Below are 15,033 nucleotides of genomic sequence, written 5' to 3' on the forward strand. Positions count from 1 at the left end.
TTCTCCTATCATCCTGGAGCTTCTCTAGATTTTAAAGATGCTATGCACTGAATTATGTCCCTCCAAACATTCATATGTTGAATCCCTAACCCCAATGTGATGGTATTTGGTAATTGTTCCTATAGGAGGTAATTAGGTTCAGATAAGACCATGAGAGTGGGGGCCTAATGATGGGATAAGAAGGTACTCATAAAAAGGCACTTGTTCGCTCTCTTTCTTTCCTTACCTTCTGAAGACATGGCAAAAAGATGGCCATCTGCAAGCCAGCAAGAGGAGTCTCATAAGAAATCGAATCAGCTGTGACCTTGACCTTTGACTTCCAGCCTCCAAAACTATAAGAAATAAATATCTCTTGTTTAAGGCACTCATTTGTGATATTTTGTTATAGCAGTCTAAACCAACACAAGAGGAACCCACCCCTACCTCACCTTCAGGACAAGCTGTTAATGTGGATATCACTTCCAGCCCTTTGGTGGGCACAAAGGCTGTCAGTAAATATATTGTCTCAGTGTAATAAATGCCCCTCAGGTGTTCATATGGGGATTTAAATATTTTTCTCATGCTTTTGAACCTGGAAGAATGAAGCATCAAGAGCTCAGAAAGTCAGAATGAAACCATGGTGGGAAAGATTGTTTAAAAAATGGAGTCGGGAGCACCTGGGTGGCTCAGTTGTTTAAGCCTCTGACTTAGGCTCAGGTCATGATCTCACAGTTAGTGAGTTTAAGCCCCATGTTCGTCTCTGTGCTGACAGTGAGGAGCCTGCTTCGGATTCTCTCTCTCTCTCTCTCTCTCTCTCTCTCAAAAATAAATAAACATTTAAAAAATAAAATAAAATAAAATAAAATAAAATAAAATAAAATAAAATAAAACAAACAAGAAAAATAACAAATAGAGTCAAGGGGCTCAATCAGTTAAGTACACAACTCTTGATTTCAGCTCAGGTCATGATCTCACAATTCATGAGTTCAATCCCCGTGAATGGCTCTGCTCCATGCTGACAGTGCAGAACCTGCTTGGGATTCTCTCACTGTGCCCCCACCCCCCAACTCATGTGCTAACACTCCCTGTCTGTCTGTCTGTCTGTCTCTCAAAATAAATAAACTTTTTTAAAAAATAGAGTCAACCCTGAATAAGAATTTCCAATTGGGTATGGCTAAGGTGGGAGAGAGAAAGAAAGAGGCAGAGAGACAAAGAAACACAAGGGTTTTTAAATATTTATTTATTTTGGGAGAGTGCAAGCCGGGGAGGGGCAGAGAGAGAGGGACAGAGGATCTGAAGTGGGCTCTCTACTGACAGGCGGACAACAGTGAGCCTGATGTGGGGCTCAAACTCACAAACTGTGTCCTGAACTGAGCCAAAGTCGGGCGCTCAACCGACTGGGCCCATGTTTTAAACTGAAGTCAGAAAGATCCCTGGATTGTTTTTGTTTCGTTAGGTTTTTGTAGTCAGTTTGTTCAAGATGTTGTATATTATCTATGCCTAAGGACTCTTACATGTTTCAACCTCTAAAGATTGAGTTCTAAAAATCTGTACTATTAGTTTGATCCATAATGATATTATACTCCACAATAAAGTTATATGTAGAACTTCATATGCTAAGTGTTACTCTGTTACCACTGGTTAGCTAATAAATATGATAGACTCCCTTTTACACTGTTTGACCCCCCAGTTTCCTCATATGTAAAATAGAACACTCCTATCTGTCTTTAATGAAGATAATCAGTACCAGTCTCACCCAGTTCACCTTTCAAGTTTAATGTCTCTAGAACCCATTCTCTGAACTGTGCCCATTATCTCCTAACATGTTACGTACATTTACCCCTCATTTCACTGAATATATATATTTTTCCTTTGTTCAGCATGACCTGCTCATGTTTCTATATCTGGCAAAGAACATTTGATTTTCTAGACTTGCCTAATTTTCAGTTATCTGACCTCTCCTGAAAACTATTACATCATCTCCATACTAATCTCTACATGACTTTAATATGCCTCATGCTATTTTGAGATGTAATGATTTGGTGGTTTTCTTTACATGAATATAATTGTTAGAGGTAGTGGGCAATGTGGTATTATCTTGGTATCTTTAGTATACACAAACAATTACACATACACAAATGCTTTTTGAGGATATACACAAACAATTACACATACACAAATGCTTTTTGAGGATGGCCTCTTAGAGTCATTCGCTCCTTGCAGAAATATCGAGAAGTAGTATTTAAAAAAAGCTAAAAAATAGGGAGATGAGTTAGTAAATTAGGATTTAATCTTGTAGCTTTGGTTTTGTGACTTCAGAGTCTTGCAAATAGAATTCAAAAAAAATGTTTGTGGTTTGAAAAATAATTATTGAATGAGAAGCTCAGCTCAGAGAAGCAAGAATGATGCTACATATCCCTAACAAAATGTCTCATTCATTAATTATTACTTACCAAACCACCCCAAAATTTCAAACAACCAACATTTTATTGGCTTATTATTCTATATGTTACCAATTTGTACTGTATTCAGTTGGCTGTTTTTCCGCAATCATCTGGACTTTGACTTGAAGGATTGCTGACCTAAGGGTTCCCTCCTGCCGGAATTGTTCATCTATGCCAGGTGATCATATCTTCCAACAGACTGACTATGCTAACTTGTGAGGGCTTCCACAACAAAGTACCACAGACTGGGTAGTTTAAACAACAGAAATTTATTTTCTCACAGTTCTGGAAGCTAGAAGGCCAAGATCAAGGTGATTGCAGGTTTGGTTTCTTTTGAGGTCTTGCCTTGCCTTGCAGATGGCTGCCTTCTTGCCATGTCCTCACATAGTCTGGTTTCTGTGTTTGTGCAACCCTAGTGTCTATTTTTATCTATTTTATATGTCCAACTTTCCTCTTTTTACAAGGATACCATTCAGAAAGGAGGAGGACACACTTATATGATTTAATTTAACCTTAACTACTATTTAAAAAGCTTTATCTCCAATAGTCACAATCTGAGGTACTAGAGGTTAGGTAGGACTTCAGCAAATGAATGGAGGGGGGACACAGTTCAGCCCATAACATTAGCCAGAGCTGCCTCAATGATGATACCACTTTCTAAAAAATCAAATTATACAGCTTCTTTAGGCCTGGGCTTAGAATCCATGCACTTCTACCACACTCAATTGTTCAAAGCAAAACATAAGAAAAGTCTAGATTCAAGGATGGGGAAATACAAATAATGGCAAAAGGATGTGCATTGGGAAGATTAATTTCAGCCATCTTTTCAAATGATCACTAATGGAAGTACTAATGAAAATAATTATTTTAAAAGAATCTTAGAGGAATGTCCATAGAACACAGCCATGAAGAAAAATATATTCTAGTAGACACAGTAGTTACAACTGAACAATAGCAAGGAAAATACTTTCCTAGAAGATCCAAACTTCTTATTCTTCTAAGGAATGATGCTAAGTCCTTAACTGTATATAATCCTCAAAACCATATTTGGAGATATGTACAATTATTAATTACATTTTATAAATAGAGAAATTAAGCTTTGTTGTGATTAAGTAATTGTTCACGTTTTAGGGTTGCTAATTTATAAGCTGAACTGTTAGATAATTCATCAACATCACTATATTTGTGAGCTATTTAGTATCAATGCCAAGGGTTCCAATAATAGGGGACTTAATTTATTTTTGATATCTGTAAAGTTCATATAAGTCAATACAGATTACATTATGATTAATAACACCTTATTCTACCTTGAATTTATCACCTATCTTATCTCAAGTGATAATTTATCTTTACATATCTAGGTTTGTGATTTTTTAGAAACGGTTAATTTTTAGGATCAATCCCCATAGACTTTGCACTATCAGATATTGAAGTTGTTTCTTTAAACACTAAGTGAACTTGAAATGTAACTTATACTGAGCCACACAGTGACTCAGATTATGTAAGCAGAAGCAAACCTTTTTTTAAGCATACTTTTAAAAAATTGGATATACAACTCTTGCTAAAGGATGGGCATTGAAACAATAAGATTGTTGTAAAAATTTTGTTATTAATATAAATTCAAACTTAAGAATTAAGTTATTTAAGGAAATGTGTTTAAAGGCCATGAAACCATGGGTTGGGTGACTGAGAACAATCTTAAAAGAAAATCACAACTAATATAAACAATGAGTTGGTATTTTTCATGTATCAAATCACCAAAATATCTAAAAAGGATATGACTAAATGCTGTTGAGAATGATATGATATTTTAAATGAAAATCAGTAAGCTATTTTAGAAAGCACTTACTCACTATACATTAGAAAGTATGTGACCCAATAATGACTAATTGAAAAAGATCCCTAAAGAAATATAAATAATCAGAGATGCCTGCGTGCTCAGTCAATAAAGCATCTGACTTTTGATCTTGGCTCAGGTCATGATCTCACAGTTTCATGAGTTTGAGCCCCACATTGGGCTTTGTGCTGACAGTGCAGAGCCTGCTTAGGATTCTCTCTCTCTCCCTCCTCTGCCTCTACCCCACCCATACTGTCTCTCTCTGTCAAAAATAAATAAACTTAAATAAATAAAAATAATCAAAACAAACAACAAACAGTAATACACACATGTACCTTTTCACAAGGATGTCTAACAATTTATGATTCTTAATACTAAAAAAAAAAGCTTTAAGTTTCAATATAAGATGTTGTTTAAGTGAATTATGTTAAGAGCCAGTATTTATTTTAATGAAGAGTTTAAATAACACAATTATCTTGGTCCTGATGTTAAGAGAAAAATATAGAATATTATATATGTCAGTGAGAGTAGGCCCTATTATGGCCCCATAACAAACTGTCCCCAAATCTTGTGTTCTCAACACAACAAATATTATTAAATTGTCACTTATACTATAGGAATAATTGCGGGTCATCAAGGGGACTCTTGTTTTTCATCAGAGACTCAGGCTGAAAGGCTTCACTCATATACATTCTTCAGCCATGTCTGCACCACTGGGATAGAAACATGGTGATTGCACAGTGCCTTTCAAAACTTGCACCAGAAGTGGCACATATCATTTCCCCTCATAAACCATTGGCCAAGTCACATGGCTCACCACTTTAAAGCAGGTAGGGCACTACAAACACACCAGGTGTGCCCAGAGTGCAGCAGAGAGGTAAATATATAATGTTTATTTACTAACTGTTAAATACACAGATACCTACAGGTGCACGCACACACACACACACACACACACACACACACACAATGATCACGGCTAAGGAAAAAAATAGTATCCATTGAAAAACAAAGCTAGAAGAAAATCTTGGAAAGTTATAATAGTGAATGGACTTGAGATAATGTATTTATCATCAATCTACCCTCCTGTATTTCTATAATAAAATATATCTATTTCACAATGGAAAAATATACAATAAATGCAGTGTGAATTATTAAATTTTTAAAAAGAATGTTTAACTTCCATTTTTATTATTATTATACATTGTGAATTATCAGTTCTCTATTAAATACATGGTATTTATTAAGTAGAATAGTATGTATTTTTTCCAAAGCATAAAAATCTAGAAGAATATCAGTGATTATATTTTTATTGTTATTAATACATTAAAACCTGGAAAGTTTTATCAATTTTTCTCTGACTGTATTTTTCCAGGACAAATGTCAAATTGATTAATGTACTGAACATCTATTGTAATTTATTGCACAGCTCTGAAGAGCGGAGCTGAGTAAGCTGACAAATTAGGAATAAAGTTTCACAGGAAGACCAACAGTATAAATTATACTGTTACCAGTCACTGGGCATCAATGTTTTAAGAAAAAAAATAGTTATACTTTTTTGGGTAAAGTCTAAAAACTACTTTATATAGTGATGGGTAGAAGACCATTCTTCTTTTCAAATAAAAATAACACATAGTAGCTTACTCTTGTCATTAGTCAAAGAACCTATTCCTATAATCCAAACTAAATTGAACATTTTCCTCATATATACCCAGGTAAGATTCGCACCTGGATTCTAAATCCTTAGTTAGGAAGTTGCATATACTGGTATTGTTTCTCAGAATCATGATAATTTTAGGAGTTTGCCTACAATATAAAATATTTTCTATATAAATACAAAAATAAGAATTAAGAAAGTCACAAATTTCACCCAGAGAAACAATTTAGATTATCTTAGGAATTTATAGAACTACAGAAGATTTATTTTGAAGGGAACTTGGAGATAATAACAATTCAGTGAATTATCAATCTCTTCCCCTGCAATTTCTTTGTTCAAAAGAAATCATAACAGGATGCCAAAACTTCAAGATACCAAATAATATAATTATGGTAGAAGTGGAGTGGGAAAGCTTCCTTCCTCCTTCCTTTTCTTTCTCTCTCTCTTTCTCTCTCTCTCTTTCCCTCTCCAGCCCCATCGTGGTTTTTAAAATACAGAGGTTCTAGTTCAACAGAAGAGAAACTTGGTAATAAAGAATCCAACTCTCTGTACTTGTCCAATGACTTAAAAATTTCAAATAATTTTCTGATATTCAAAACAACTTAGAGTTTCTTTCTCCTTTCTTCTTTCTTTCTTCTTTCTTTCTTTCTTTCTTTCTTTCTTTCTTTCTTTCTTTCTTTCAATTACATTCCCATCTTTCAAAGAACTTTGGATTCTAAATAGAGTGCCCTCATTATGTCAAATCAAGTCTGGCCTTAGCACTGTGCTATATCTTATCAGAATTTTATGAACTGATATTAGGAATTCTATATCCTGAGCCATTGTGGAAACTTGTTTGTTTTGTTTGCCACTGTGAAAACTCTTACCTGCTCATAGAAGCTCATTGTTATTGTGTCCATCCACCTCAAGGCCAGGTGCTCAAGAACAGTGACTCTATTTCCAGCCCCAGGAATAAATCATGATTTTTTCAATCCAATCATCTTAGTCTTGTTTCCTTTGACAGTGTATATTTTATATATTATCATGTGACCAAGTCCTAACCAATGCCACATGAAAGAAACTGCTGACACATTTTTGTGGGAGATTTTTCTCACTGTAAGAGAGATGCACAGGACCATATTCTCTCTTCTTTCCTGAACAATGTTATGTTTTCATGTTTTTGTGGAACAGCAGCAGACATTTTGTCTCCATGAGGAGAAACACTGTAAAAAAGAGGAAATTTGTCTTTATTTCATATCATTGTAAGTAACAGAAATAGAGAACTAAACAAATGTAAAATTCTACTTTTTTTCACTCAGCAAAAAATCTCTAAGTTGGTGTTTGCTGCCTTCGGGACAGCAACTCTAAGATGGTAAGAGAAAGATTTCTTCAGTTGCTTCGGCCTTTCCCTATGGTATAGGAAGGCTGTCCTAGACAACATGTCCATGTCAAAATAGTCAAAGGAGAAAGCAGGACAGAAGAAGAGGTGTGGTAACTCAGTGGAAAGACAAAACACTTTTTCATATAAACACTCTTCATGGGAAAAGAGTCTGAGAAAGTGATTTTTTTCTTTCCAGCCTCTAAAGTAGAGAAAGCAAGGAAATGGTTCTTGAGATGGGTACTGAGTGAGCCATCTACTGTATCTACCACACTCCCCAAGGGAGACAGAAAAGAAAGACCTGAATTCTCTCTCTTCTCTTTGTTTTATTTTAGAGAGAGATGGCAAGTGAGAGAGAGTGGCAGAGATAGAAAATCCCAAGCACACTCCATGCTCAGCACAAAGCCCAACACAGGGCTCAATCCCATGACCATGTGATCATGACCTGAGTCAAAATCAAGAGTTGGGCGCTCACCTGACTGAGCTACCCAGGAGCCCTGAAAGACCTGAATTCTTGATGATGATGCTGATCCATTGACTAAAAACACATGGGATAGCAATTTCCAGACTTTGTGTTATAGGAGACAACGAAAGTCTTTACTATTTAAAATACTTGTAGTTTGGAATTGGGTTGTTTTTATTTGAAAATATCTTAATTATTAGAGCCAAATAAATAACCATACAAAAAGAAACTTAAAGTCACACGTCAATAAAGGTCAAACTGGTGATTTTTTTAAGTTAGAAAGAATAAATTAAATATACCTAAAAACTTTATACTGTAATTTATAAACATTCTTACTCTTAACTTACAGACAAACAAATTAGTCATCACTGTATAGACATCCATTATGAGTTTTATATCTGTCTTCCACTATTAGAATGTGGCCTTTCTGAGAGAGATACCATTTCTGCTTTGTGCATTGCTGTGTACACAATGTCTTTCATATAGCACATACCAAATACATGTCCCGAAAAATGCATACTTCTTTTCATTTAGTTGGATTTTTGGCAAATGTGTTTAAAAAACAACTCAAGATTTCAGAGTTAGTACAGTCTTTAATAACATGATCTCTACTACATCTGAGGCCATTGGTATGGAAGAAAAGAAAAAAAAATGTTTGTCTATGTTGAGTAGTTGAGATGTTTGGTGAAATTAATTTTGTTTAAATCAATATGCTCTGAATAACTTAATATTTACATAAGAGAAAATGACTCATTTTCTTTCTTTTATATTTACCATTGATCTATGAATTAATGAAAGCTTCAGATCAATGTTCTCTTCATAAATGAAGGTCATTGAATCTTAGTGTAGGTCATTTAATCCAATCTCTTCCTCTTAATCCAGTTCTTATTAACACGGAGAGACTGAGTATGCAAACAAACAATGGGCAGATCACATATATAAATATACTTTTGAACCACAACCTGCACAACCTGCCCAGGAAACCAACCCTGCTATCTACAATAATCAATCAAGGAAGCCAGCCTGCTCACATTGCTATCTGTAGTGACAATCCAGGAGCTAAACAATAATTTCTGTAACAATTGGTCCAGAATTTGCAGGACTTGATTAATAAATGACAGCTTCCCCTACTTTTGTCTCTGTTTCCAATTTAGGACCAACCAGAGAAAGCCAAATATATAGCCCAAACCAATCAATTAGGAAGCCCACTTTTATTTAGTCCACCCTACAGCTACCCCAGGAAAAGAACCTCCAAACAGGACATACCTGAAATCTTTCTTTTTCTCACTATAAATCTTTCCTTCTCCACTGCATGCCCAAGTCTCTGCCAAATCCACGTGACAGTGGCTGCTTTGCTATAGCAAACTCAGAATGAACAGCCTTTGCTTTTCTCATTTGGTCGACTTTCGTTTATTTCCATAGCACATACTGTAAATATATTTTAACAGTTATACTATAGAACAAAATTTGAATTAAAACATATAAAGTCTATTTGTATTTCCTCAAAAGGAAATTCACAAAATGATGCAATACAGATGATCATTAGAAAGAGACGCATTGACCAAGTGGACAACAAGGAGCATTGATTTAATTTAAAAAAATAAAAGTAATCTTTATAAGGTTTCCTGACCTATTTTAAGCATATTTATCAGTTAGAAAATAGATAACTTTGTTTCCCTGAAATATTTATTAGAATTCAGATGTAACAAAAATAGATTTAGGGTCAATAATTAATCAATCTGAAACATTCTGAATTACCTTTCAAAAACTATTTACCTCAAATTTCAACATATGAAGGAAATATGTAACATTTTTTAAATTAATTTGTTTTCCCAAAAAATGGAAGGAATATAGCTGCTATTCTAGATTTTTTTAACTGGCTTGTTGGAATTAAAGTTTTCTAAGAAGAAAACATGGATACCCATGTGTCAAATTTATAAAATTTCTGACCTAATCTTCTAATTATTTTTCACATTTGAATATAGAATGATTAAATATTTTTCAAGAGAAGGATTGTAGATGAACTAAAAGTTCATTCTTTCTAATCTTTCAGCTGATATTTTCTCTTTATATGAAAATTCCATGTAAAGATATGACATCTATTAAGGGTATACTGATTTCATTTTTAATCACAATGGGACATTTAATCATAAAATGATAATAAATTACTTTATCTTGATCATTTTTAAGAAAAAAATATAATTTTCAAAAACTGAAAACAATTATGAGTACTTGGTTTATTTAAAGATATTTCATTGATTTTTTGTTTTTCTTTTCCTTAGGGTTTGTCTTAGATCACAGATATCCTTCTTACCACCATAAGAGCTTAGAGACAATGATGCCACTAATCTTCAATCCATGAAATAAGAATCCAAGACATAAAAACCAAAAGAGGGCCTTTCAAGAGAGAATATTAAATCCGAGCAATGCTCAAAGGGAGAGTACTTTGCCTCAACAGGGGTTACATAAAATTCCACTATCTGAGATACTCTCTTTGGGCCATGCTGACATTTTAGTCAGTTTCTTGAACATCCCCTATGAAGGTTAAACTTTTCTACACTAAAGTGGCAATATTTTAAGAGCCTTAAAATAACTTGAGAAGTTGCTGTTCAATGTTTATAAAATTTCAGTTGTGCAAAATGAATAGGTTCTAGAAATCTGCTTGTACATTATGCTTATTGTTAACAATTCTTCACTGTACATTTAAGTATTTAAGAAGGTAGATTTTATGCTATTTTTTCTTACCATAAGTAAAATTAAAAACAAAAATGGAATGTTCATAAGAAGATGTAGTCTAGAACAGTCTTCCTGAGTCTCTTTCACCAGCTCAACATACAAAAAATATAAGGTCACGTAGTATTTAGCAACACAATAGCAGAGGAACTTGCAAGACATTGGTTTCCAAACAGGAATTTTTCTTTTCCTTGATTTTTCTGTCATTCTTAAAAATTTTTTCAAAAATTTTGAAAATACCTGGAATGAAATATTTGGCATTGGGCAGAGGGAGAGTGAGTGAGAATAGAAAAGAAGGAGAGCCATGTAACTACTACACAATTTGACTTGAGTTAACTTTCACATTGCCTGTAGACACCTTTACATCTATAACATATGTAACATATAAGAGGACATTGTGGGGTTGAATGCCTTAGAAATACAGCACTATTGGGGTACCTGGGTGGCTCAGTCAGTTAAGCGTCTGTCTTCGGTTTAGGTCATGATCTCACAGTTTGTGAGTTCGAGCCCTGGATCGGGCTCTGTGCTGACAGCTCAGAGCCTGGAGGCTGCTTCAGATTCTGTGTATCATTCTTTCTCTGCCCCTCCCCCACTTGTGCTCTCTCTCTGTCCCTCAAAAATAAATTTAAAAAATGTAAAAAAAAAAAAAAAAGAAATACACCATTATTCTGTAGGAAAGGTCATATTGCAGTGAATAATAAATATCCAGTTTCTCCTTAAAAATTACATGATATTTTATTGGAAAATGTAGGATCAATAAAATAAACATATACTTAAATAATACAACAGACAGCAGGTGGAAAATCATTTTTTACCCAGATCCTACGTGTTCTTATACAATGATATCTCCAAAACAAAGAAAATTCAAATATAGAACAGAAAATATGTTGATGCTATTTTTTAATTTTAAACTTATAAGACTGTCTATAGATGAAACTTATATTACAAAATACATGTGGAAGTACTAAAAATAAGACCATGTTAAATATATAGTCAGACACTGGCATTTTATCAAAAAACAACACTTATGTTATTTTTTCTTTTAAAAAATGCCCATATTCAAATCTTCTTACTTCAATGCCTAATTTATTCTTCTCTAGAAGCTCAGAGGATTGTTACTTACATAAATGATTTTTTAAATTGCAAATCACAGCAATGCTACATACAAGATTATGATCTTTCAATTTTATTTCAATAAATAAATGAAATCAATTGATTCTTTCCCAAAAGCAAACTAATTTATTTTTGCTATTTATATTGTTTCCTTTCCACCTAAAAGATTAATGTTATTATTAAAGGTATAAAAACAGGTATTTAGGTGGAAAAATTCCAAAGAGTGTAGGTTTTCATTCAATGATGTAGTTTAGATTAGTAAAATTGAGAGAGACAGAGAGAGAGAGAGAGAGAAGAAAGAAAAGAAAGGAAAAGAAAAGAAAAGAGGCGAAGCTGAAGTATTATTTCTCCAGAGGTGCTGGAGGAGATGCCTAAGGAATTGGAAATGATGTTGGTAATGTAATGGTCTGTGTAACCTCATGAGCTGTCAAATCCTAGACTGCACAAGACTAATAGCTCTTTTATAAAGAGTTTCTTTTAGCACTGCTCCCCAAACTCAAAGGCGCAGAACACTAGCTATTTAAGGGCAAAGTGATAAAGACTCACTTACTTAGGTTGATAAGCTTTCTCAGGAGTAGCATTTCGATTCTGAAACAAGTCACAGAACTCATTAGCAGAACCAATGGCAATGATAATAGACTATGACTATCTTTAATTGTCCTTCTGTTGTGTTATGCATTTAAAGGCTATATTTGAAATGAAAGCTTTGTCGGTGATTTAATGGCAGGATTTGGGTTTTAAAGTAAGATAATCTCACACCTATAACAAGATCAGTTCTGCATTAGACACATGCCCTGGATCACCTTCAGAAATCATTGTTGACCACATAAAATGCACACATTTTAAGCTACTCATTTTGTAAAATAATAGTTAAAGTCTAACTATTGATATCCAAAGATATTAACTTTATGTTTCATGAAATATGAAATAAAACGCTAACTACAAACCAGGCACATACTTCAAATGGCATTCTAGAGTTTAAAGCATCAAAAGGCTTTAAATACGTGGTACCATTTTATATTGCAGAGCTTTCTTAAGGTTGTAAGTATGATGAAGAGACACATTTCAGCATCCCTGGAAGGTTGTATAAAATTTAAATAAGCATATTCAAAATGACAATATAGTTTTATATTTATAAATGTAAAGAAAAAGTCACTTTTTAAAAAACATTTATTTATTTTGAGAGAGAGAGAGAGAGAGAGACAGAGAGACAGAGAGACAGAGAGTGAGAGCTCTAGCGCACGGGGGGCACAGAGAGAGGGAGAGAGAATCCCAAGCAGGCTCCATGCTGTCAGCACAGAGTCCGACACAGGGCTTGATCTCACGAACCACTAGATCATAACCTGAGCTGAAATCAAGAGTTGAATGCTTAACCGGCTGAGCCACCAAAGTGCCCTGAAAGTCACCATTTTTTTAGCACAAATTCCAGAAAGTAGGTTTATAAAGAAAGTTCTACTTCTTCGCACATTATCGATTCTCAAAACAGGAAGAGTTATTTTGGATATGGAATACGTTTCTGAGATGTTTGTTTTTAATGGAATACAGTTTATATTATAAAAACTTGAGATCCTCCAATAGAACAAAAACATGCAATAGAGACTAAACTGGGGCCCAGAGACCTGGATTTCAGCCAGTGTTCAATATATAGCCCTAAGGATTTAGACTGCTCAATTTGGACTTGCTTAGCTTAGCAGCCCTGTGGGTCTGTCCCTTACTTGCAGAATCATATAGTTCATATAATAGCCCTCGTGTTGTTTACAGTGTCCTCTGTTGTTAAAAAACAGTGGTTTCAATTAATAATCAAATTATTTCAGATGTGCACTTATTTAAAATATTTTTTGAGAATCTAGTGAATTATATTCTCCCCAAATTTTAAGTGGTTATCCTCAATACTATAGGTTATATATAATATATATATTAAATATATATAATAAAATACTAAAATAATATATTTTATATATAGTAAAATACTAAAATAACTGGAAAAATCAATGGAAAGGTATTTACAGTTCATTAAATCTGTGCAAAGCAATGTGATTAGAAATGGGAGGGTTACAGAGATTCAGAAACCTTTACAAATCAGTCTTCTTTATTTCCCCCCTCTTTGTTTCTCATATATCAAAAGGAGAAATCAAATAAACCAAAATTAAACTTGGTTATAGTAAATTGGATGAAGGGTCAGACCACTAGGGCATTTGTTGTTTTTATCTTCTATCATCCCTTTATTCCTTTTTTAAAATAAACAGTTCATTGGTGAAGCCCCTCTGGAAAATAGTATGGAGGTTCCTCAAAAAGTTAAAAATAAACTACACTATGACCCAGCAATTGCACTACTAGGTATTTACCCAAAGGATACAAAAATACTGATTTGAAGGGGCACATGCACCCTGATGTTTATAGCAGCATTAGCAACAATATCAACAATCTGAAACAAGTCACAAACTATAGAAAGAGCCAAATGTCTATCTATTGATGAACGGATGAAGAGGATGTGATATATATATTTAGTCAGCCATCAAAAAGAATGAAATCTTGCCATTTGCAAGGACATGGATGGAACTAGAGTGCATTATGAAATAATTCATGAAATTGGTTAAATAAGTCAATCAGAGAAAGACAAATACCATAAAACTTCACTCATAGGTGGCATTTAAGAAATAAAACAGATGAGCATAGTGGAAGGAGAAAAAAAGGGAGGGAGGGAAACAAACCATGAGAGACTCATAACTATAGAGAACAAACTGAAAGTTGATGGTGGGAGGTGGGCAGGGGGTGGCCTAAATGAGTGATGGTTATTAAGGAAGGCACTTGTAATGAGTACTAGATGTTGTATGTAAGTGATTAATCACTAAATTCTACACCTGAAACCAATTTTACCTTATATATTAACTAATTAGAATTTAAATAAAAACTTGAAATAAAAAAATTTCATTGAGATATGATCAACAACAAAAAAGCTGTACATATGTAATGTACACAACTTAATGAATCTGAAGAGAAGTATACATTTGTGAAATCATCACTACCATCTGTGTCGTAAACATATCTATCACTTCCAAATACTACATGATGAGAAATATAAAATTGTCCTTTTTTTTTCTCTAATAACACTTTCATGTTTTTTCCTTTGGGGCAATATTTTTGGGAAGTAGATATTAACCACTCTTATTGAGAATATAACAAAACCACTCAATCATTTATACCCATCCCAACTGTAAGTTACAAAATATTGGAAGGATTTTAATTTGGCTATAGGAACCTATGTGATCAGCAAATTTGAATGCAGTATAATGAAATTGGGAAAAAATAAAGGAGCCAAGGCATATGAAACACTTTGGCTTCAAAAATGTTACTTCTCAACAAACATTTACAGAGGCCCTACTATGAATTAAGTGTATTGGAAATGCAAAGATGAAAAACACACCATCTGTAGTCTAAAATATTTACTCT

Source organism: Neofelis nebulosa, chromosome 5 (assembly GCF_028018385.1).
Source record: "Neofelis nebulosa isolate mNeoNeb1 chromosome 5, mNeoNeb1.pri, whole genome shotgun sequence".
NCBI classification, from domain to species: Eukaryota; Metazoa; Chordata; class Mammalia; order Carnivora; family Felidae; genus Neofelis; species Neofelis nebulosa.